General features: G+C 44.3%; 1 pseudogene; it reads right to left on the minus strand.

Moving 5' to 3' along the window:
- Positions 1-1,793: 1,793 nt before the first annotated feature.
- Positions 1,794-23,973, minus strand: LOC139002648 (glyceraldehyde-3-phosphate dehydrogenase-like; annotated as a pseudogene).
- Between the last annotated feature and the right edge of the window lie 2,495 nt (positions 23,974-26,468).

A 26,468-nucleotide genomic window follows, 5' to 3' on the forward strand; every position in this document is an offset into this window, starting at 1 on the left:
AGTGTTTGATGAAAATGTTGCGTTTAATAACCCAGCTAAGCACTAGCTCTCTCTACAGCTTGAGTATGAGCATCTCGAGGACAAAAAACATGGCGATTCACCCTAAGTGCATGTGCCCCCACGAACTGAACATAAAGCATATGATGGGTGTTTTAGGAAGTTCTGGTCTAATCAAACAGTCTTCTTGCTCACCTCATTAAGACTCGGCTACCTCTCTTGGGAGAAATTGTTTTACGGGAACACAGGGAGGGTCCTTGGATGTAACAAGCCAACATTTTGAAGCACAATAACCATTTAAAGGCATCTGGGGTTTTTTTGTTTGTTTTAATGAACTTCTGAAAAAAGGATCTTTCATGAGTACAAGTTGTTGCCACATTTCTCCTTTGTTTTTCTCTCAAAAACCAACATTTCCCCCCCAAGAGAATGACTTCATTGGTGTGTTTCACCACCATTGAAAAGCTAGATAGTGCCATGAGAATAGGCTGTTACTCAGCTCATATTGATCTTGAAGATCATCTTTAAAGTGTCAGGGAAAGGGAATAAGACAAAATATTCCTGAATTTTTTTATGTATTTCCTTTGTTGGTAGTGAACTCAAACTATATGACAAAGGTTTAGTAAACAAAACACTATGGTATTGGCATAAAAATAGGCACATAGACTAAGGAAACAGAACAGGAAGCCCAGCAATAAGCCCATGCGTATGCATTCCATTAATCTTTGACAAGGACACCAAGAATACACAATGGAGTAAGGACAGTCTCTTCAATAAATGGTGTTGGAAAAACTGGGTAAGCACATGCAAAACAATGAAATTGGGACCCTAATCTTAAACCATACACAAAATTCAACTTGAAATGGATTACAGACTTAAGTGTGAGAATACTTCTGGGTTCTACACTCTGTTCCATTTATCTATGTGTCTGTTCTTTCACCAATACCACACTGTCTTGATTACTGCAGCTATGAGGTAAGTCCTGAAGTTGGATAGTGTCCATCCTCTGACTTTGTTCTTCTTCATTATTGTGCTGGCTACTCAGGTCTGGGTAAGATTTGATAGGCAGAAATGGAGGTGAGAGCACTCAAGAGAGGAAACTGAGCAAAGGTTTGATAGAGGAAAAGGGAAGACACATTTTGAGGATCCGTGAGTAGTTTCAGCTGTCTGTACCCTAGTTTTATAAATGTAGTTATGGCTGTGTTTTCTAGAAAATAGATACTTCCAACCACAGATGGGTATTGTGAGTACCCAAGCCTAAAAGAGCTTGTGGCCTGGCTGTCAGGGGCATTTTGCTGGCCATGGAAGTTAGGATCCCAGACTTAATATTGTGAACTTTTGTTGATAATGTGTCTATCTTTCAGTCTGATATGAGGACAGATTGAGAAGCCTCCCCATTTTTCTAGCTGTGGGGAGTCAGTGATATTTGGGGAAAGACACTGATTTGGAGTCAGGAGACCTAAGTTCTAGCTTGGGCTCTGCCATTTCTGGCCTCATAATGTGATACAATTCATTTCCCCCTCTGTGCCTCAGCTCCTTCTTCTCTATGGTGGGATGATGGCAGGTGCCCTCTTGGCCTCCCAGGGAAGTTTTGTTTTTGTTTTGGCTGGGTACAGTGACCTTTATTGATGATGCACAACAAGGTAGGACTCCCTAAGCCCCTCCCCTTCTTCAGGGGGTCTGGGATGGAAACTGTGGTTAGGAGATTCTCAGTGCATTGGGGACTGACTTGGGGCGAGGACTCCCTAGCAGCTGAGGGCCTCTTTTCCTCTCGCTGGGGCTGGTGGTCCAGTGGGCTCTTACTCCTTGGAGGCCCTGTGGACCATAAGGTCCAACATCCTGTTGCTGTAGCCGAATTCATTGTCATACCAGGAAATGAGCTTGACGAAGTGGCCATTGAGGGCAATGCCAGCCCCAGATGAAAGGTGGAGTGGGTGTCACTGTTAAAGTTGCAGGAGACAGCGTGGTCCTCAGTATAGCCCAGGATGCCCTTGAGGGGCCCTCTGATGCCTGTTTCACTACATTCTTGATATCATCATATTTGGCAGCTTTTTCCAGGCAGCAGGTCAGATCCGCAACTAACACATTGGGGTGGGGACACAGAAGGCCATGCCAGTGAGCTTTCCATTTAACTCAGGATGCCCTTGCCCACAGCCTTGGCAGTGCCAGTAGAAGCAGAAATGATGTTCAGGCAGCCCCTTGGCCATCACGTCACAGCCTTCCAGAGGGGATATCCACAGTATTCTGGGTGGCAGGGATGGCATGGTCTGTGGTCATGAGTCCCTCCACGATGCCAAAGTTGTCATGGATGACCTTGACCAGGGGGGCCAAGCAGTTGGTGGTGCAGGAGGCATTGCTGACAATCTTGAGGGAGTTGTCATACTTGTCATGGTGCACACCCATCACAAACATGGGGGCATCTGCAGAAGGGGCAGAGATGATGAGCCTCTTGGCTCTGCCCTTCAAATGAGCCCCAGCCTTCTCCATGGTAGTGAAGACATTGGTGGGCTCCACAACATACTCAGCACCAGCATCACCCCATTTGATGTTGGCAGGATCTCGCTCCTGGAAGACGGAGATGGACTTTCCATTGATGACAAGCTTCCCGTTCTCAGCCTTGACTGTACCTTTGAACTTGCCATGAGTGGAACCCTACTGGGACATGTAGACCATGTAGTTGAGGTCAATAAAGGAGTCATTGCTGGCGGCAATATCCACTTTGCCAGAGTTAAAGCAGCCCTGGTGACCAGGCGCCCAATGTGGCCAAATGTGTTCACTCCGACCTTCACCGCCGTGTCTAAGGGTTGTGCTGGCACTGCTCAGGAAGAGCAACCATGTGATCCCCAATCAGTAATTTGGAGAGAACTGATTTCCTGACCAACAGGAGGAACAGAGGCTCTCTGCTCCCTTCCCAAGTAGCAGGGCCTGAACCTCCTCAGTGGGTTTGCATAAGTTATTAGGAGCATCAATGAGGAGGCTCCATCTACAGACCCAGCCCGGCTCTCGATTTACCTTAATTTATCTTAAGTTCCTTAAAGGTGAAGGACCTACTATTTTTCTGTATGTCCATAGTGCCTAGCACAGTGTCTTGCTTATAGGAGACATTCAAGGAGTATAATTTTGACTTTTTAAAAGTAGAACATGTTGAGGGAGACCTTGCTTGATAGCCATTTATATGATAAAGTCAGTTGACCACAGGCTTAGCGTGAATCAGACGGCATAAAAGTAAATGTGTGGTGTCTAGTAAAAGAGAAGCACTCACTCAGTGACAGCCTTCACAGCCACAGCGATGGCCCTAGAGAAACTGCCACACTGGCTCCAGGAGTTATATTCAACAGTGTTCCTTGCAACACTGTCAGGAAAAACCGTATGTCCATACGTAGCTGGTCTTTATGTGGACGTATGGTTTTTAAAAATCATTTTATTTAATGATTTAAAACCAAAATATAATTTTCACATATGACATTCAGTATACCTTTAAATCAATACTTAGATTACCTAGACTTTATAGCTTTGGGGGCGGAGAAATCCTAATTTAAATTTGCCACCATTCTATTACTTGTTAATTTTTTTATTTTAATATGAATGACATAAAATGTACACATTGTTTGCAATTTTAAGGAACTAGAGATTTCTTAAAAGATGTTTTATTATATATATATATATATAATGGTTACATGTTTAGTTGAGAAATGGTAATATACACAAAAATTAAGTACCTTGATATGGACGTATGTTCTTCTCTTGGGTAAATACCTAGGAGTGGAATTGCTGGGTCATAGGGTATGTGTGTGTTTAACTCCCTAAGAAGTTGTCAAACTGCTTCCTAAAGTGGCTGTACTAGTTAGTATTCCCAGCAGCAATGCCTGAGAAACCCTGTTGTCACACATCCTTACTAACACTTGGTATGGTCAGTCTTTTGTATTTTAACCATTCTAGTGGGTATGAAATGATATCTCATTGTTGTTTTAATGATGACTAATGATGTTGAGCACTTTTTTATGTGCTTATTAGCCATTCATATATCGTTGGTGAAGTGTCTATTCAAATCTTTTACACATTTCTTTAATTGACTTGTTTGTCTTCCTATTACTAAATTGTAAGAGTCTTTTATGTATTTAGACTATAAGACTTTCATCAGATATATTTGCAAATATTTTCCTCCCAGTCTGTCGCTTGTCTTTTCATTTTCTTAACATTGCCTTTTGAAGAGCAAATATTTTTAAACATGAAGAAATCCAATTGGTAATTTCTCTTTTACAGTTCATGCTTTATGTGCCCCCCCCCCCCACCAAAATTAAAAGATGTCTTATTCTATTTATAATGCTTCACAAAGATTTTGGCCCAGGTTTTCTCTTAGAATTTTTAGAGTTTTAGCTCCTGTGTTTAGGTCTATGTCTCATTTCAAGTTAATTTTTATATGTGATGTGAAGTGTGGGTGGAATTTCATTTTTTTCCAAATGAATATTTTTGTATTAACATCATTTGTTAAAAAGACTATTCTTTCCCCTATTGAATGACCTTAGTATCTTAGTCAAAAATCAACTGGTCATGGATGCATGGGTGTTTCATGATGCCATTCTTTCTTTAATCTCTATGTCTATCCTTTACACCATTGCCACACTGTCTTTTTTTAATGGATGTTTATGGTATTTTTTTAATTACAGTTTTCATTCAACACTATTTTGTGTTAGTTTCAGGTGTACAGCACAGTGGATAGACTTTCATATAGGTTATAAAGTGTTCCCTCTGATAATTCAAGTGCCCACCTGGCACCATGTACAGTTATCACAATAGTGTTAACTATATTCCCTATGCTTTGCCTTACATCCCCATGCCGATTTTGTAACTACCACTTATTACTTTCCTACCCTTCACCTTATTTCACCCAGCCCCCACAACATCCCTTCTCCCTGGCCTCTGTCAGCTTGTTCTCTGTATCTATAAGTCTGTTTTAATTTTGTTTGTTTATTCTGTTCTTTAGAAACCACGTGCAAGTGATATCATATGATATTTGTCTTTGTCTGTGATGTGAAGTGTGGGTGGAATTTCATTTTTTTCCAAGTGAATATTCTTGTATTAACATTATTTACTTAGCATAATACCCTCTAGGTCCATTCATGTTATCACAAATGGTAAGATTTCATTCTTTTCTATGGCCAAGTAATAGTCCATTGTATATATGTACCCAACTTTTTTTTATTCACTTGTCTATTGATGAGCACTTGGTTTGTTTCTATACCTTGGCTATTGTAACTAATGCTGCAATGAGCATAGGGGTAAACATATTCTTTCAAAATAGTGTTTCTTTACATATATACTCAGAAGACTACCACTGTTTTTATTACTGCAGTATTACAGTAAATCTTGAAGTCAAATAGTATAAGTTCTCCAACTTTGTTCTTCCTTTTCAAATGTGTTTTATTATTCTCAAATATTTGCAATTCTATATACATTTTTTAGTTAGCTTATTCATCTCAATATCAAAAACAACTAAATCTGTTGGGGTTTTTATTTTTAAGGGAGAGAGAGAGAAACATCCATCAGTTGCCTTCTATTGGTACCCCAACCAGGGATCAATCTGCAATCTAGGATGATGCCCTGACCTAATGGAACCTGCAGCATCCCCAGAGCTTGGAAAGTCAGCTCTTCTTCCTCATCACTGCTAGTGGAGGGTGCTCAGATGTCACCCCGCAGTCGGGGTCCAGTGTCCAACAGCTGTAACTCTGAGGGTGAGTTCCTCTCAGCTTCTATCCTACTTCCTTATTGGGGTTCACATGGATCATGTCTGTTTCCTGCCAGACTTGAGATATTTGCAAGTTGTGGTCATATGCCCGTGGAGTCCTCTCTCTTCCAATTTAAATATTTCCCATTCCTGTAACTGAGCCACCAAACCAGGGCAAATCTGTTGAGATTTTTATCAAGATTATGTTGAATGTATAGAGTAATTTGGAGAGAACTGATATCTAAATGAGGTTGAGTGTTCTGATTATTGTTAGTGTGACATCTTTTCGTATCCTTTTAGTTTTAATCCATCTATGTCCATCTATACTTGAAGCTGTTTTTTTGGTTTATTTTTTTTAACAAAATAGTCCTTACTTCTAAAATACAGTCTGACAACCTTTGCATTTTAGTTAGCGTGTGTAAACTATTTACATTTAATATACTATATAATAAAGAGGCAATATGCAAATTGACCATCACTCCAACACACAAGATGACTGCCCCATGTGGACACAAGATGGCTACCACAAGATGGCTGGCAGGGGAGGGCAGTTGGGGGGGGGCACAGGCCTGCAGGGAAGGGCAGTTAGGGGCAACCAGGCCTGCAGGGGAGGGCAGTTGGGGGGGGACCCAGGCCTGCAAGGAAGGGCAGTTAGGGGTGACCAGGCCTGCAGGAGAGGGCAGTTGGGGGCAACCAGGCCTACAGGGGAGGGCAGCTAGGGGCAATTGGGTCAGCAGGGGAGGGCAGTTAGGGGCGATTGGGCTGGCAGGGGAGTAGTTAGGCATCAATCAGGCTGGCACGGGAGTGGTTAGGGGGTGATCAAGCTGGCAGGCAGAAGCAGTTAGGGGCATTCCGGCAGGTAGGCAAGCAGTTGGGAGCCAGTAGTCCTGGATTGTGAGAGGGATGTCCGACTGCCCGTTTAGGCCCGATCCCACAGGGTCCCAGATTGGAGAGGGTGCAGGCTGGGCTGAGGGATACCCCCCCCCCCCCCGTATGAATTTCATGCACTGGGCCTCTAGTCTACACTATAAAAAGCTAGGGTCCGTAATGTCCAAAAAGACCTAACAGACGACCGAACACCAGGAAGTGCATGGAGCACCTCTAGGTCCCCCTCCCCCCGCCCTGCCCCCAGGCTCCCATTGCTGGATGGTCAATGGGGAACCAAGGGGAACTGGGCTGGGTGGCAGCGGAGTGGGACTGGGGACTGGTGAGCAGGCACAAGGCAGACCTCCTGGTCGCTCCCCCAGCCAGCAGGCTCCAATCGATCCTCAGTTTCTTCTGGAAGGAACATGGTGCCTCCACTGGGCAGCCTCCCGGGACACGAACTCTCCGCTGGGAGAGGCTCCAGAGCAGAGACTTCAACAAGGACTTCAGCGCCTGCAGCGACCCTCAGCCTTCACTGCTGGGAGGTGGGCAGAGAGCATCAGCTTCAAAGTACAAACACCCTCCTTGGGAAAAACCACCACCTCCCTACTCCACAGCTTCCATGTCTGCAAGAAACTGCGCATGCTCCTCCCTGCGGGATGGGCGGGGCCAGAGCCTGAGCTGAGTGGTTCCTCAATGGGGGAGGGGCCGAGCCAGGCAGCTGAGCCAGTGCAGGGATGCAGGGATGGAGGGAGGGCGGGTGGGGCAGGAGCAAGGGGGCAGCCCTGGTTCCCTGCACCTCCTCCCACAAGCATAGCCTTTCATGGTGTTATGATAAAAGGAGTTGTCTTTTTCTAACTCTGTCGGGGTAAAGGAAACAAGTGTCTGTTGACTTCCAATCTTACTCTCCTAGCCACCAGTTAATCCCTCTGGTGCATCATATCCAACCTCCAAAGGATCCAAGGGGCAGGTTCAACCTTTGTTCCATAATTGAGGAAACTGACCAATAAACACATGTGTCTCATGCCTCAGTGTCAACTCTAATGGAAATCTCCGGGTAATAATTCAGATTGTATATCTAAGGGTATATTTTCTTCTGTTTTCATGTTTAATTCAACCCCAGGAATCAAATAATACAATAAAGAATAAAATGAGTTCAGAGGGCTCAGCATTGTATTCTCAGGGCACTTGGTCCCACACAAACTGCAGAGCTCAGTTTCCTGAGATGAAAGAAAAGGAAAAAGAAATGTGAAAGGTTTCCCAGCTCAGTCACAGAGACATCTCATAGCCATATACTAAGGACATGACATTAACTTAGGGGTGGGAAGGACACAAAAGGAATAGAAGATGGAGCCATTTCCATTCAGATTCAAACCAAGTTAAATGAGGCAGAAGAAACACTGGACGCCATGGAAGAATAAGATGAAACGGTCCAGTAAGGAGTGTCACACACCTCACAGGGACAGCACCTGGGACTCAGGACATGACGGGAGGAGGGAAGGGGCTGGATGAGAGGATGTGCCTGGAAAAGCCTGGGAGGAGGAACAAGAGGGTGATATGCGGAAGGTGGGCCCCACCGGGTGATGACAGGGGGCAAGCCTGCGGGAGGTGGCCAAGTGCCCTCACCTCTGCTGAGGGGTGCATGCATCTGTCCTGGGAGCTGCGGCTGATGGAGAGGGAGGCTATGGCTCTATGTGGATGAGTTGCCAATGAGAGCCTCCCTGCAGCCACAGTACTCAGTGTTCTTAACACAGCAGGAGCACAGGATCATGTACATAACATCACAAAAGAAAAAGCATCCTATTCTCAACTTATTCACAGACTTCTATTTCTGGTATCTATATTCCCAATGTGTCCACAAGTACACTTGGAAAAAGAAAAAAGATTTGTACGTGATATGACTGCATCTTTAGAAAACCCAAGTGATCACAAGCAGAGCACTTTTAACACCTAATGAGCCAAATACACTGATGAACAAAAATAGACCCAGAGACACAGACGCATGAACAGACTGTGGAACCTCAGAGGAAAGGCGGGGGAGGGAGGGTGGGTGGGAAGAGATCAACCAATGGCCTTATGTGCATATATGCATCACCTCTGGACACAGAAAATGGGGTGGTGAGGATTGGGGGGGAGGGGGTAGTAGGCTGGAAAAGGTTAATGGGGGGAAAGGGGACCTATGTAAACCATTCAACAATAAAGATTTAATTAAGAGAGTAAAAAATAAAAGAAAAGAAAAAAGTAAAAGAAAAAAGAAAAGAAAAGCCAAGAATAACTGCCCTGGTCGGGTGGCTCCGTTGGTTGGAGCTTCGTCCTGTACATTGAAAGGTTGCGGGTTTGAACCCGGGTGGGAGTGTGTGCGGGAGGCCACTGAGCAAGGGGTTGCCTGGAGGAGGGAGGCTCCTCAGATCTAAACACAGTCCAGGCTTCACCCATGATCCAAGGCCCATCCTCTGCTGAGTGAGACCAGACCTCCCAGCTTCCTGTCGAGTCTCTGGTCTCTGAGTCATTGGGCTGCTTCCTCATGTTCCCCAGAGTGCACTGCTCAGTAACCACCTATACCAGCAGTTCTCAATCTGTGGGTCGAAAACCCTTTGGCGGTCGAACGACCCTTTCACAGGGGTCGCCTAAGACCATCCTGCATATCAGATATTTACATTATGATTCATAAAAGTAGCAACATTACAGTTATGAAATAGCAACAAAAATAATTTTATGGTTGGGTCACAATATGAGGAACTGTATTTAAAGGGCCAGAAGGTTGAGAACCACTGATCTATACTAATAAAACAGTAATATGCTAATTAGACCAGACGTCCCTTCAGACAAAGCCATGGTGGCGGGGGCTGAGGCACAGGCGGTTAATGGCGACCAGGCCAGCAGGCAGAGGTGGTTAGGGGTGATCATGTAGGCCGAGGAGCAGTTAGGGGCACCAGGCAGGCAGGTAGAGTGGTTAGGGGTGATCAGGCAGGCAGTCAGGTGAGCGGTTAGGAGCCAGCAATTCTGGATTGTGAAAGGGATGTCTGACTGCCGGACATCCCCCGAGGGGTCCTGGATTGGAGAGGGTGCAGGCCGGGCTGAGGGACCCCCTCCCATGCACAAATTTCATGCACCGGGCCTCTAATCTATATAATAAAAGCCTAAGTGACTGTTACAGCAGAATGACCAAAACAACTGGTCGCTATGATGCGCACTGACCACCAGGGGGCAGACTCTTAATGCAGGAGCTGCCCCTGGTGGTCAGTGCACTCCCACAGGAGGAGCACTGCTCAGCCAGAAGCTGAGCTCATGGCTGGTGAACACAGCAGCGGTGGCAGGAGCCTCTCCCACCTCCGCAGCAGCACTAAAGAGCAGCGAGCAGGCGGGCAGTAAGGAGCGAGGGGTCCCAGACTGCGAGAGGGCGCAGGCCAAGCTAAGGGACCCCCAGTACACAAATTTCATGCACTGGGCCTCTAGTATAATATAATAACCCAATAAAATGGAATTGTAAAAAGTACTCAATCTACAAGAAAATAGGAAAAGGGGCAAAAATAACAACAAAGAACAGATGAGATAAGATTCAAAACAAATAGTAAGTTGGTAGATTTAAATATAGATTTTTAAAAATCAATATTACCACTGGGTAAATAATTTTTGGTTGACATATATTTTTTATTACAGTACTTTATTTATTTTTAATATATTTTTATTGGTTTCAGAGAGGAAGGGAGAGGAAGAGAGAGAGAGAGAAACATCAATAATGAGAGAGAATCATTGATCAGCTGCTTCCTGCATGCCCCACACTGGGGATCAAGCTGCCCACAACCTGGGCATGTGCCCTGACCAGGAATCAAACTGTGATCTCCTGGTGACCTCCTGGTTCATAGGTCAATGCTCAAACACTGAGCCATGGCAGCTGGGCTTATTTCAGTACTTTAAAATACCACTTCCTTGTTTCTAGCTTGCATATTTCCTGATGAAAAGTGCATTGTCACTTTTATCTTTGTTCCTCTGAATTTATTGTTTTGTTTTTCTTTTTTCTGATTTCCTTTAAGTTTTTCTTTATATCTTTAAAATTCAGCAGGTTGACCATTATGTGCCTGGCAAGTGTTTTTTCTTTGTGTTAATCTTTCTTTGGGTTTTCTCAACTGTCAACTCTGTGGTTGGTCTTTTTATTTTTTAACTTTGGAAAATTCTCAGCTATTACTTCTTCAAATATTACCTCTGTCCCAAATTCTCTCTCTCTCTCTCTCTCTCTCTCTCTCTCTCTCTCTTCCAAATTCTCTTTTGCCTTCTTTTGGCAAATCCAGAGACATGTATGTTAGACCATTTGATATTGTCCCAGAGATCCTGGATCCTGGGTGTATGTTTTGCATTTTTACCCTTTTTCCTCTGTGTATTTTGGTTTGCATAATTTCTCACCTATCTTAAAGTTCACCAATTCTTTTCTCTTTTACGCCCATTCTGCTGATAAGAATGTCAAAGTAATTATTTTGAGATTGTGCTTTTCATCTAACATTCACATTTGACTAGTTTGAATAGCTTCCATCTCATTGCTAAAATCCCTTGTTTATGTATGTTGTATACCTTTTCCACTAGTTCTTTTAATATATAAATTATAGCTATTGTATGGCTTTCCTATTGCTTTTTTAACAGATTACCACAAACTTTATGGCTTAAAAGAACACACATGTATTATCTTATAGTTCCAGAGGTCAGTAGTCTGAAATGGGTCTTAAAGGGCTAAAATCAGTGTCAGCAGACCTGCATTCTTTCTGGATGTTCCAAGAGAGGCTTTGTTCCTTGCCTTTTCTAATTCGTAAGACACTGTTATCACAGATGCATGCAAGTCCCCATTTATTTATGTGTTCCCTTGAACCCCAATTCCAATTCTCATTCCTCTCTCTGTCCCCTATATATGTAAACATCCTAATGTGTTTAATGTGGATCTTATTGTTTGGGTTCTTACAAAATACTGTATATTTTGTTGTTTGATATACATATGTTTTAAATTACATAAATGGTAGTATAGTTATATATTGTCTGGTTTCATACTTCTTAAACATTTTTTTTGACCTGGAATTGAACCGTGACTTCCTAGTTCATAGGTCGACGCTGAGCCACACTGGCTGGGCTGATTTCATCCTTTTTAAACACAGCACTGTGTTTTTAAGATCCATACATGTTACTATGCTACAACTGATCTTCTGCTTCTAAGTGCTGTATAGCATATCATGGTGTGCATCCACCATGAGTTATTCCATTGCTCCAGTAATGAACCCAGATTGCCTCCAACTTCACAAATAACACTGCAATACATACTCTCTTGCATGACCCCTTATGAACCTGTATGAGATTTGTTTGAGACAAACCAGGAGAGGAATTGCTGGGCCATAGAATATATACGATTTGACTAAATCCTGATTCTCTTCAAGATGGTGGCACCAGTGCCCTCTCCCACCAGCTGTTCAGGGGGTTTCCTATAACCCACAGCTCACCACATGTGGCATTATTCTACTTTCTAACATTTACCAATCTAATAGGTATAAAATGATGTCCCTTTGTTATTTTAATTTGTACTGCTCCGGTGAGTAGTTTAAATCAGTTTGCCTTTGATCTATGTGACTCAGTGGACTTTTGTCTCTTGTGTGTCCTCAATTGGGAATGTTTCCCAGGCCCTTTTTAGAGCTTCCCACAAGTATCATTTGGTCTTTCTGCCTTGTTTATTGTCAGAGGCAATCTGATTCTTTCCTCTAGTCATTGGCTTACATGGTGAGTGGGATTATGGACATGCAGGTGCCTGAATTTCAAGACTGCAGCTTCCGTCAGCAAGACTGTTGCTACCACAGTGTTTGTTTTATTTTAATTGCAAAAAGTAATTAAATAGAAGTTTTTAATCACCGTATTTGGAGCTCTGTACTCAAGAAGAGAAACCACTTCTTCCTCAAGGTGTTTGTTAATGACATTTAAAAGCCATTATGGCCGGGCCAGCATGGTTCAGTGGTTGAGCCTCAACCTATGAACCAGGAGGTCATGGTTCAATTCTTACTCAGGGCACATCCCCGGGTTGCGGGCTCTGTCCCGTGTAGGGCTGTAGGGGCGTGCAGGAGGCAATCAATTAATAATTGATGTTTCTCTCTCTCTCTCTCCTTTCCTCTCTGAAATCAATAAAAATATATATTGAACAAAATAAAATAAATTTTATTTTATTTACTTTTTTAAGTGTTTACAGTGTTTGTATTTATCTAAGCAACATACATACATTTTCAGTTCTAAGATGTTAACTAAATTTCTGTGACAAACATGCTTTTAATTTATTGATTTCAGAGAGAGAGACAGAGAGTGAGAGAGAGAAAATGAGAAAGACAAAAAGAAAGAGAAAGAGAAATATCGACTTGTTGTTCCACTTATTTATGCATTCACTGGTTGATTTGTGTATGTGCCCTGACCCACGAAGGAGCCAAAACCTTGGCGTATAGGGACAACACTCTAACCAACTGAGCTTCCAGGCCAGGACTGCTTTCTTTATTATTAACTAGAGGCTCAGTGCACAAATTCGTGCACGGGTGGGGTCTGGCTGGCCTGGCCCCAATTGGGGTGGATCGGGGCTGGGCCTGTCGGGAGGAGGAAATGGCAGGAGGTTGGCTGGCCAGCCCGCCCACCCCGATCAGGGCCCAATCAGGGCCCCCGATCAGGGCAGGACCAGCTGGGGGGAGGGGCAGCGGGCTATTGGCCAGCGGGCCCCACCCCCGATTGGGGTTGGAGGGTCAATTGGGGCAGGGCCAGCCATGGGGAGGGGCTGTGGGTGGTGGACCAGCTGGCCCCACCCCCAAATGGGGTGGGTGGGGGATTCCAATCAGGGGCCAGTGGCCTGGGGGAGAAGCCATGGGTGGTTGGCCAGCTGGCTCTACCCCTGATTGGAGTGGGGGAGGCCAATCTGGGGGAGGGGCTGCAGGAGATTGGCTGGCCAGCACCGCCCCCTATTGGGGAGAGGGGGTGATCAGGGGTGGGGCTGGTGGGGGGGCAAGAGGGGGCGTTTGGCCAGCAGGCCCCACTCTTGATCCGGGTGGGAGAGTCGGATCAGGGGCAGGCTGGCAGGGGGGAGGGGCCTCAAGGTTGGCTGCTGGCCCCACCCCCTGATCGGGCCAGTTCACTGGCCACAGTGGATGTCATAGTGACCGGCTGTTAGGTCGTTATGGCCTTTACAGTAGCTGCCTTTTTATATATATAGATACCAATAACATTATAGAGTTAATGCAGAATCCTAAAATAATCTAGTGGTCACTAAATTGTTTAGTCCTTGCTTTGAATGCTGTTGTGTCTAGCACAGGTAAGCAGGCAGTCTTTCATATGCTCAAACACAGAATCTTTGATTGCTACCAAATCAGCTGGCTTGCAAACAAGAAGCCACCACTTTAAGAATGTTTTAGGTGTAAAATAAATTTTAAAAAGCCCTTATGCTTTCACCTCTCTAGGAAAGACATGTAGCTGCATGATTTATCTGTTTGAGAGTCCAAGGTTGTGTCTTGAATGTGTGTACAATTCTATGAAGAAAGTCAGGCCTGTGAGGAAGTTGGTTCAAATGTAGAATTTGGAAAACAAGTAAGACTGTGTCCAAATACCCTCTCAGTAATAAACCAAATGAAAAATGACGTAAACTTCCTCTAAGTACTTTCATATGTCTAAACATTTTAGGCATCGGGTAGAAATGCTAGTACTTACACCACTATTGCTTAGTTAAGGACAGGATCAAGCTACATATATCCTCCCAGGGTGGGTTTGTCTAAGGTCAGATGAGCAGTCAAATTTCCCTTTGCAAGTCCCTGAGACTCTTGTCACACAAAGTCCCAGAAACTGGTTTGTAAGTGTGGGTCGTCGCTTTCTCTAGTCATCTGTCAAGTACATTTCCATCCTAGATGTTTTCTGAGTTCTACCTACATTTTCACAACAATGTAGCCTCCTGCTCCTTCTAGTCTAGGCTGATCTTCTGCACAGGTGACCAAACTTTACTACTGGATGAATTGCACTTGGCAAAGACAGTCTGTTTCTTTAAGAAATAATAAAAATAAATGTGCCTCTTTGTACCTCACCCCACTTGATTTGCAGCACCTCAGCTATGGTTATGTTAGAGAAGAACATAGCTGTTGCCCAGCCAGTGTGGCTCAGTGATTGAGCGTCGACCCATGCACCAGGGGGTCACTGGTTGGATTCCCAGTCAGGACACACGCCCAGGTTGTGAGCTTGATCCCCAATGGGCCACGTGCAGGAGATAGTTGATCGATGTTGATGTTTCTCTCTCATCGATGTTTCTATCTCTCTCCCTCTCCCTCTCCCTTCCTCTCTCTCTAAAATCAATAAAAACATACTTTTTTTAAAAAAAAAAGAACAGGGCTGTCATGGTTTTAGAAGAAAACCTCACTGGTAGCCACCTCACTGGTTAGTAGCAGAGGGAAGGTTGTGTCCAGGGCCACAATATACATGTGTACAGTTTGCAGACTGTACATAAAGGCCAGTAGAGCTGGTGAATGGGGACCAAAATCCAAGCTATGTGTCCTGACTTAGAGATAGGTCTTCCCCAAAGGGGCCCCACAAATGTGCCCGTAAGCTACCAGAGGCCCCACGAAGTCAGTGTTAGATCTAAAAGGGCCAGATTCAGGGAAGGCTGAGAACAGGCTGAGGTTGCTGTTCTGTCCTGAACCCAGGCACTGTGTTCCTGTTGCACCCTGTAGAAATTATATGCCTGCGACACTGCCTGGAAAATGACTCATCAAATGTCCCTTGAGGGCAAAATCCCCCTCCTCCATTGGGAACTGCCATTTGCAACAGCATGGATGAAGCTGGAGAGCATTATGCTAAGTGAAATAAGCCAGTCAGAGAAAGGTAAATATCATCTGACCTCACTCATTTGTGGAATATAATGAACAACATAAACCGATGAACAAAAACAGATCTAGAAACAGAGAAGCATCCATCAGATGCTCAAACCTCAGAGGGAAGGTAGGGGAGGGTGGGGGTAAAGGGGAGAGATCAACCAAAGGACTTGTATGCATGCATATAAGCATATGTGATGGACGCAGACAACAGGGGGTGAGGGTGAGGGCAAGACTGGGAGGATGAGGGGACAATGAAGGGATAAAGACACATTTGTAATACTTTAATCAATAAAAAAATTTTAAAAACGAATATATGTATATATATATATATATAGAGAGAGAGAGAGAGAGAGAGAGAGAGAGAGAGCACCAGAGGTGCTGCTAAACATCTTTCAGTACCCAGGACATTCACCCATAATAGAGCTATCTGATCCAAAACATCAATAGAGCCTCTACGAAGAAACCCTAAGAACATGAAGGTAAGAAACCCTAAGAACATCCAAAGGTGGATGCAGGGTAATAGTGTGGTTACGTATTTTAATCTAATATTTAAGAGGTGCCAGCTGTATATTTAGGTTTTTCCTTGAAGTAAAGGGTTTTCCCTCCACCCCAATCCTCCCCCATCCTACCCTCATTTCCTTCTCACCTGTCCTCAAGATGCTCAAAATAAACTTCTACATATATTGTGTGAGTATCCATGTGCATGTGTCTATGTGTGTATTACAGGGGAAAACAGAGACAGGCTGAGAAAGAGAGGAAGACACTTAAAGAGGCAGAAAGAGATGTACAGAGAAAGACAGGGAGTCAGGGCAACTGGGGAGAGAAAGAGAGAGAGAGAGAGAGAGAGAGAGAGAGAGAGAGAGAGAGAACCACAGAGGGCTGACATCCAACTAAATTTTTTTCTACAAATACCATCTATAATATACCAGAGTCTGGAAATTCAGCCAAGTCCCTGTGGTCAATGAGCCCACAATATTTTCAAGAGAAAAAGGCAACCAGCTGTAACACGTGTGGAAAGTGGAAAGCTCACGATAAAATCATAAACAAACTTGGAGGGAATGTGGAGGAGGGGCTGACATTCTGCAGGAAGTAGGGTGCAGAGGAGGCCTCAGGGTGAGGTGACTGTTGAGGTGAATGGGGAGGGAAGGCATTTTTGTCAGGTGAACAGAATGAGGAGTGAGGATTCTTGATGGGTGGGTTTGGGGAATGGTGGAGGGCTAGGAGGTGAGAATGCAGGGTGGACTTGGGCAGTGGAGGAGTAGAGGTGGGAAATGAAGTTAAAAAGGGCAGTTATGACACCCCCCCCCCCCCCATTGCCCCCTAATGCAGGATTAGACCTTGAATCCATGCTAGAAGTCGTACACATGGCAGATGCCTGGAATTCCTGGTGTAATATTTCCTCACTTCTTTCAAGTTTTACTCAAGCGTCACCTTTTCAATGAGATGTTCCCTAAAAATTTTCAATCCACCTCCCTGGTATTCCCAGCTCCCTTGTCTATCCTTTCCTATAGTATTTATAATCTAATAACATGATATAACAAACCTATTAATTTAATGTTTATATTCCTTGGCTAGAGAGATTTTATTTTGTGTATCAATGTATCTAGAACAGTGCTTCATGCATAGTAAGTGCTCCATGAATACTTGCTGAATGACTAAATGAATGAGCATGGAGATTAGAAGCATTCCTCCAACTGTCAGCCCCTTCCCACAACTTCACATCTCACAGCTGCTCCTCAGGAGGTGTAATAGATTTTTAGGGTTGCATAACAAATTACCACAAACATAGGGTTTTAAACAACACACATGCATTATCTGACAGTTCCTGTAGGTAAGGCTTCCAGGCACCGCTTAGTTGGGTCCTTTCTCTAGGGTCTCACATGACTTCAATAAAGTCAGCTGGGGTTGGGACTCAGCTAAAGCTCTACTGGGGAAGGGGCCACTTCCAACCCCTCAGATTATTGACAGAGTTCAGTTCTGGTAGCATGTGATGCAGGGCTTCCATTTCTCCCATTTCTTCCTTTTCTGTTGGCTAGAGGTTGCCCTCAGCTCCTAAGGCTAACATGCAGTTCCCTGCCATGTGAGGTTTCCCAATGTAGCCACTTGCCAGAAAGGGAGACAGAGACTCCAGCAAGATGGTCATTATGTGACACTAGAGGCCCGGTGCACAAATTTGTGCACAGGTGGGGTCCTGATGGCCCACCCCAATTGGGGGTGGGGCTGGCTGGGGGGAGGAGCCGTGGGTGGTTGGTCAGCTCCCTGGTCAAACTCCCAGTCAAACGCCCCGTTGAGGGGACAATTTGCATATTACCCTTTTATTATATAGGATAATGATGTAATCCCATGCACATAATCACCCACATCCTGTCACCTTTGCCATATTCTATTGATTAGAAATAAATCACAGGTCCTACCCACTCAACAGGAGGGATCACACAAGGGCGTGAACATCAGGGGTTGGATCAGAGAGGTCACTTTAAGAGAAAGTCCCCCCAGAGCGGGGGACAGCTGGAGGTGATGCTTCTGCTATGGACACCATCAGTCCCTTGGTCTTATGCACACCTCAGTCTCTGCACATATTAGAGCTATATATGCGTGTGCCTGTCTCCTCCCACAAGATTGGGGAAGAAACTGTTCTTGTTTATTTTTAGAGTCCATTTCTAGTGCAGAGCTTGGCCTATAGTAAAATATTACGTTTCGAAGAGTGGGTAGAAGGATGGATGGATGGATGGATGGATGGATGGATGGCTAGTGAATGGATTTATGGATGAATAGATGGACAGAAGGCAAAATGAGGTAACAAAACAAGGGAGAAGGCAAAATACCTGGACAAAAGTAGAGTATCCCCCACCTGACAGTGGGGCCACTCACTGTGAAAGACAAAGGTATGAGCAATAAATTATACATATGCTCCGGCCTTGTTACTGGAACTGCCACTTGGAGTCATTCGATCAGAACAGCCAAGAAACCAGAGGTAAACAGTCCATCTTTGCCAGATCTTCTTTTTCCTCCTTAGGGAATGGCAGTGGAAAAAATCATGAGAGCTGTCCAAATGTTTCATGTGTGAAGGCACCAATGAAATCCTTCAGTTCTTGGTGACTTTGGCAGGTCTGGAGGTATTTCCTAAGAAATAAACTGAAGGAAGAAAGCAGAAAAAGTATTCCTTTGTAATCTTCGCCAAGGCTCTAGGCAAAGGCCTTTGATAACAAAGGATTTTGAAAGTGCTTCATACAATAAACATTGAATTATGACCTAAACCTTCTTGAGAAATTGCTCCAGTGCAGGATAGTACATCAAGGTTGTTCCTGGCTTGACCTCTGAGTCCAAGATGGAAGCCAGGTCACAGGCACAGCCAGAGGTGGAGGTAGGGCCTCAGGCTACTATTCCTCTGTTGGAACTGTGGGAAGGCCTCACAGTTCTCAATGTTGCTTAATGTGTTTTCTACCCATATGCCTCATGGGAGGAAAGATTGTGACATTTTCTGGCTGAGAGCTTTAGACTGGGTGACCTTGGATTAAACCTTTATATATGTATCCGTTTTTTGCTTGAATTTTAATGATTTCTTTATCTCAGCTGATCCATGACAGGTAATTTGCTTTATGTCATGTAAAGGTCATTAATAGGCAAGGTGAGTGAACTGTGACAAGGTCTCACTAGAGGCCATGATATTTTCTGTCTGCTAATCAGGGCCAGACTATCATAAGGCTGAAGAACACCACTGTTTTTAAAGGTGATTTTTTTGCATGGGTCCAGGTTTGTAAAAATATTCATAACAGAAATCTGGGAAGTGTCTGGTGCTTAGTCTCTTGGGGAGTAGATGGACCTCAGACGCTCTGAATATTCTGACATGAAGAGAATGTCAGATTCCAGGGTAGGTAGCTAACTTTTAAATAAAAATTTTAGCCTGATTTCTCTTCCCATGTGTGTGTTGTTGTTTTTTAAAATAGCCTATCAGTATGCTGGCACATCACTAAAGGAACCTATAGAAGCTGATGAATGACAATGGGATACTGATATTGCCCTGAGAGCAAATGTGTAAGGAAAATTTCGAATTTCCAAAAGAACAGTGTTTCTTCTTGTTTTGAAAGCCATGTTCTCACTTGAAAAGAAAGGGGCTTTACTCTGTTCCTCATCACATTGGCTTGGCTTGGCTCCTACCTCATCGTTTAGTCCTTCCTCTAGTCCGTAGAAGTCCTAACCTGAGGAGCATAGTTCCTCTGGATCCAAAGCCAGTAACAAGAGCTGGAACCATCATGGGAAACATTAGAAGAAGACCTGCTACCTCCCTGTTGGGGTCTCTGTGTACTGAGTCCACACTTCAGGCCCCAACTTCTAAAAGCTTTAAAAGCTGACTTTGCACAGGAGGAAAGCTTTGTATGAAGTAATCAATAAGCATCGATTCCCCTGTTGGGTGCACAGCACTTTGCTTGGTACTATGAGGAGACACACAAAAAATAAAGTCATGACCCTTCCACTCTGTGGCAGATGTGAATTATTCCAGAGTCACCAGGAACCCCTGACCAGGGAACTGACACTACCTGGGGAATATGTAACTTGGGTAATTCCTGGTGCTCACAGCCCATCTGAGTGGATTCATTCTTGGTTCCCAGGTAGTGTCAGAGAAAATGCAGAGCCATCATCTTGTTCATTTCCCTAGAATGGACTAGTCAAGCAGGTTTCTGTGTAGGAAAAAGAATGAGTACACACACCCACCCCAGGTGTTGGTCCCAAGCCTGTTTGCTCAGAGTTCTCCCTGTATCCCATCCCTTTACTGAGAGGTTTTTTACAACATGGACTAGGATCACGTTCAATAAACAATTCTAAATAAATAGGCTCTGTTTGAATACAAGACTTGCTTTCAATGCATTCCCTCAGAACAAAAGGATAAGACCCAACCTTTCCTCTTTTCCCAGTGAATCTTGTATGATTGTCTCTTTCTTCCTAAACTTGGGTTTCTCAGACTGCTAGTTTTTCTTCTCTACTCATTTCTTCTCAAGAAATTTAATCTCTACGGAGTATTTTTCAAATGGATGAACACTTCTAACAAAAACTGCTTTCTCAATGGGTCTATATCTTTCTGACTTTCTAATATGTAAAAATGCATTTGGACACAAAGGGCTTCCTGTCTATCTTAGTACTACCTCCTGTCTACCCTGGCCCACTTTTCTCTATTCACACAGCCCCACTCATTTTAAATCCAGTTTTATTTGTTTAATTGATTTTTTTTTTGTTCTGTCCTCTTGTTTGGACTATAAGCTCCATGAGGGCAGAGGCTACATCTGTTCTGTTCTCCACTGTACCCCCAGCACCTAGCAGAGCATTTGCCATTTAGGAGAATCTCATTAAAATATTTGTTGAATGAATGAATAAGTAAATAAATGAAAATGTTCATAATAAGTGACATATCATAGTTTCCTTAACCGATTAAAAATAAAATGCAGCCCTAGTCAGTTTTGCTTAGTGATTAGAGCATAGGCTGCTGACTGAAGGGTCTCGGGTTCAATTCCAGTAAAGGGAACGTACCTCTGGTGCAGGCTTGATCCCCAGCCCCCTATTGAGGTGCGAATGGGAGGCAACCAATTGATGTCTTTTTCTCACATCAATGTTTCTCTGTGTATCTCCTCCTCCCTTCTACTCTCTCTAAAAATCATTTTGGGGAATATCCTTATTATAAATAAATAAATAAATAAATAGATAGATAGATAGATAGATAAATAAATAAGAAATGCAGGCACAGCAAGAGTGGAGGGTAAGCAATACCAGATATGTTAGAACTGGGTTTTGGAAAGTGGAACAGAGTGCAAAGACGCTAACCAGGCTGACAAGTCCAATGGCAGTGCCTGTCATCATGGAGGTGAATGCCCACAGCCAGCCCAGGAGACAGAGAAGTTGATCCAGGGGAGGTGGCGGGTGAGCATGCAGAGACAATGTGTGTGAGCTGCAAAATGGCTGTTGCTTCCCTTCTACCCTCCAAATCTCACACGAGAAAAGAAATTCTTGAAAATGTGGTTCAGCCTAGCCAAGTTGACACATTACAAAGTCATTATTGTGGGCTCTCACTGTTAGATGAATGAATGAATGAATGAATGAATGAACAAACTGGCACAGCAGCAACAGGCACTTGTCCATCTGGTCTCCCTAGAATGAGAGCTCCATAAGGGACAGGATTTTTCTCGTGACTTGCCGTGACCTGAGCAGGCCACAAATACCCCAGAACTAGAACTACTGAAACACAACTAGACTGCACCCTGAGGAAGTCAAGGTCAGATTCTAGAACTTTGTCCTGGAAGGCCCCAGGTTTAGCTAGCTCAGATTTTCCACTTCTTTGTCAGATGATCTTGCATCAACTCTGATGCAATTGCAGCATCTCTGTCACCTTTGTGTCTCCCTAGCCCTCCATTCAATCTCATTTTTGTTTTAAAAGAAGTATGCCATGCCCTAGCTAGTTTGGCTAGGGCCATCCTCTGACTTTGGCTCAGAGCATCGGCTCATGGACTGAAGGGTCTCAGGTTAGATTCCCATTAAGGGCACATACCTTGGTTGCAGGTTCCCCAGCTCTGATCAGGGTGCATGCAAGAGGCAACCAATCACTGTGTCTCCCTCAATTGATGTTTCTCTCTGTCTGTCTCTCTAAAAATCAATGGAAAAATATCCTCGGCTAACGATTAAGCGGAAAAAGATATATGGCTCTCTGCCCCTACGACTCTATCTCTATATGTCAGAAATAACAACTGTCAACCAAGGTGCTTGCTGACGCGTGGATTACTGGTTCCATGTGCTTTTCCTCTTTGTGCTTTCCTATGTTTTCCACATTTTTTTTCATTGAATGTGAATTACCTTATCATTCCATATACAAAACACTTACAAAAGTGCTTTTATGTACTATCACTAAGGTGGCTGGAGCAATAAGAAAAGAGAACTAGTGTTTGTAAGTTTTTAAAATAAATATTGCCAGCAGAATCTTACATCTCAGCATGAGCCACTTTAAGTATAGATGCTACTTCTAAAATTACAATATCATTGGCAAGTGAGATATAGGGAAGATCAACAATATAATATTTGTACTTTGTGCTCAAATTTCTCTCAGACATGGAACACTGGGGAAGTTTATCACCTGCCAAATGTTGCTGATTTTCAACTTGAATTAGACTTTCCTTGATCTTTATACCTTATATCAACTAAAAGACTATATACTATATTTGTCCACAAAAGTACAATAAGTAAAATAAAACAAATGGAGATAACTTCCCATTTATTATGTACTAGAGGCCCGGTGCATGAAAATTCATGCACTGGAGGGGGGGGGCGTCCCTCAGCCCAGCCTGCCCCCTCTCACAGTCCCAGAGTCCTCAGGGGTGGGAGGCGATCCGGCGATCAGGGGAAGGCAATGCCCCATCACACCTCTCCTGCTGCCACTGCTGGCAGAGCAAGTCTCGGCTGGCCCTGGTTACCTGACCCTCGGGCGGCCCTGGGCGGCTGGGCAACCATCATCCGGGGCTTGCCTGTGCCTTGGGCTGGCTCTAGGAAGCTGAGGGGCTGAAAGGACTGGGGGACTCTGGAGGCAGGTGTGTGGAGCGGCCGGGCCCGCCCAGGCCTGGCCTTGCCATGCTCCTGCTGCCCTGGCAGGGCTGAAGGGACTGGGTGCTGCAATCTTGTGTCTGTGGGCGCCACCATCTCTGAGGGCGGGGCAGTTAATTAGCATATTCTCTCCTTATTGGCTGTGGGCACCGCCATCTTTGCACCAGTGTGAGGCTCAATTAGCATATTCCCTCTTTATTAGATAGGATTATAGCTGCAGAATTACATGGTTAAAGATTAAAGAAAAGATGTCAAGAAATGGTGTTTGTGGACATGAAAAATGCAATTATCACTGTCTCATGGATCTAATAAGCAGTATAAAGTAAAATTAAAACAGAACTAGATATTTGGCTTTAAATGAAAACCAGGACATATTTGAAGACCAAGCTTTTCATCCCTGTTTTCATGGCTGGATAAAACCTACTGGCAGTAAAAAGGATCAAAGTTTCTTCACCCAAACCTCCCTAAACAAAGCACTAAGATGGCCTCAATAAAGTACAGAAGGAAGGTTAAGATTGTTCTAAATTTTGGAGAGCTAAATTTTATTTTCTCAGTTTCCTCCTGAACTATTTTTTTCTGCAAAAAGCTTTATTATTTCTATTTAGTCTACAGCATGGGAGAGGGCTCTAGTGTGGTTAAAACGCTGTCTAGTGGTTGAAGGGAAAGGCTCAAGCAGAAGCCAGATGCCAAGGAGATGGAGAGGTGCCCCTCAAAGGCCTCTGGGCTCCAAAGGCTCCTAGTCATGTTTGCAGGTGAGCCTTTTGAAGAGCTACTCACCCTGGCCAGCCTGTGGAGGTTAGTCAGGTGGTTGCCCATCTTCTCAATGAGTTTCACCTCCTCATCCATGAAACGGTTCTCCAGGAAGTCACAGAGATAAAGGTCTGTGCAGGCAGAACCGAAGGCATGCAGTTCCAAGAGAGCCTGGTTCAGGTTCTTCTCCAGGACCGTGGCAGTTTCCATAGCATCCCTGAGTTTTACCGCTCTCATCTTGGGAAGGGCTTCTGCAGGTCGTGGAAGAGGGCTTGGCTGCCACACTTGTTTTGCATTTACAAGAGATGCTTGGCACCCTCAAGCTTCTCCTGGGCCAACTCCCAGAAGGAGTGGCCCACACCCTCTGGAGCCACATTGTCTAGGTCAGAATAGAAGCCCAGAGAGAGGTAAGTGTAGGACACCCTCAGATGCCAGTTGACCAGGCGGTTGACAACAGACTCCACCTCAGTGGAATATTTCTGACTAATTTGGGAGCTCTTGGTTGCTCAACAATAAGGAGTTAAGCTCAAAAAATGGTGTTGGCTGGTCTCAGAGGCTGAGGGTGGCTGAGATCATTCCAAAGGTGGTGACTGGAAAAGGGGTTGGAAGGTGGTCAGAGGCTAGAAGGTAGGTATATCCTGCCCAAATATTGTTGAAGCAAGAGACAGATCCTGGGGGCTGCTGAGAGCATTGCCTCCCCCTGCTCTAATTCTTTATAAAGGTGAGTCAACAAGAGGCAAGCTCGCTTCTGTCCATGGTCTTCTTCAGCTTCTCTTCTTCTCTCAGACTTCTCCCTTATTTTATCCCCAAGTTTGACAGTTCAACCAAGCAAGGCTGGGGGCCCTCTTGACATATGAAGGATAGGTGAGGAGACAAGTTCAGTGCCCTCTCTCATCATTTGTATCAAGGCAAAAGTGGGTGAGATGAGCATCAAGGGTAGTTTTGGGAAGGGGTGTGAAGGATGAAGACAGATGGAGAGTCAGAAAAGGGACCTTCATTGCCTGAGAAGCATATGGAAGGGAAAGGACCAGACCTCTTATAAGGGGAGAATTATGGGAACGCTGCATGTGTCTGCGTTCTGGGTTTCATTTGCACTACATGAGAGCAGGACCTTTAATTCCCACCAAAGAAACCTGTGCAAAATTAGCCAGGCACTTCTTCCAACCCCTTCCAGTTTGGCTCAGGGGTCTCACTAAAATCCCAAGACTGGCTCTGGTCTGGCCTCTTGAGGCTTATCATAAAACGTCTGTCTTTCTCCTGGAGTCTGAGGTCCTGATCTCTCAGCCACAGCACTTCATCATATATTGATGATGAATCCTCCCCCTGAAAGAATCCGTTCTGCAATTTGGTGGAAGAACCAACCAGACTATTTGGTTCCTACAAATAAACTAACCCATGGAACATGAAATATTCCCCTTCTCAGCCAGTTATTTCATGCTGGAGAGACAGATCTTTGCATTTACCAAGCATCCACTAGATTGGGTGCCAAACAAGCTCATGGGGGTAAGATCATGAGAACGACACACAGATGAAATTCTTCTGGTGTCAAAACAAGCTCTATGAGGACACATGTACTTGGAACTTGACTCCATCTCTTCTGTCTTGTGGTGGGTTACTACAGTTCATCAGGAAAATAGTTTGGAATTTGCAAAATCTCCAAATCCTTCCTGGGGAGTCTTGGCTTCCCTACAGCACCTTTGTGAACCTAAGTAAGATTTAGTAATCACCCTCTTGGTTGCACCACTATTGTTATTCCCATTAGAGTAACATAGGGCAGAAAAATAGAACCTGTGTTTGCATTTCCTGTTTCAGAAAAACAATTTCATCTGAAGAGAATAGCAGATGCTGTTTCCCCACGACCATATTCCTCTCAGTGCCCAGGCTAGAGGGCCTACAAAATAGAAGCATCTTCCCCAACAGCACTCTCCACATTCCCTCCTTCCTCACCCTGTACCTATCTCTCCAGCTTTCCTCCTCCATGTTAAGTGCACACAGAGAAAACCAAAGGGGGCTCTGGTCAGTGTTTCTCAATAGTTATAGCATCGGCCTGCGCACTGAAGAATTGCAGGTTCAAATCCCCATCAAGGACACGTACCTGGGTTGCAGGCTTGATCTATGGTCCTGGTCCTGGTTGGGGCATGTGGGGGAGGCAACCAATAGATGTGTCTTTCTCACATCAATGTTTCTCTCTCTCTTCCCCCCTCCTTTCCACTCTCTCTAAAAATCATGGGAAAGAAGGGTGTCCCTCAGGTGAGGATTAACATAAGATATGTACAGAGTTATGTAACAATTCAAGGGTTTAAATGGTTCCCAAGCTAATATGACCCTCCCCTAACTTCCTTTTCTGATTCCCCTGACTTACCTGGGGTCCAGTCTGCTTCCCATACTAGGTACCAAATCACAGTCATGGAATTTTAAAGTGGCAAGAAAGAGGATGAAACTTTGATCTGGAAGAGGAACTGCCTTCAGCTGCAAGTTGATGATAAAGCTGGGCCTGAAACCCTCCTGTGTTTTTATTCATAGACCTATGCTCTTTCGAGATTCAATCCCTGGGTATAAACAATAACAGCCTGTCAAATTACCAAAATTAAGTTAAATCAAAAAAGGATAAGCCTTTGTTGGCCATAACATCGTTGAGAGGAGACTACAAACTCTCTCCTTCCCAAGAGTCTCAGGGGGTCTGAGTAGGGTCTAGGACAGTGATG

Source organism: Myotis yumanensis, unplaced genomic scaffold (genome assembly GCF_028538775.1).
Source record: "Myotis yumanensis isolate MYYU_CA2020_CCGP unplaced genomic scaffold, mMyoYum1.0.hap1 SCAF_2, whole genome shotgun sequence".
NCBI lineage: Eukaryota > Metazoa > Chordata > Mammalia > Chiroptera > Vespertilionidae > Myotis > Myotis yumanensis.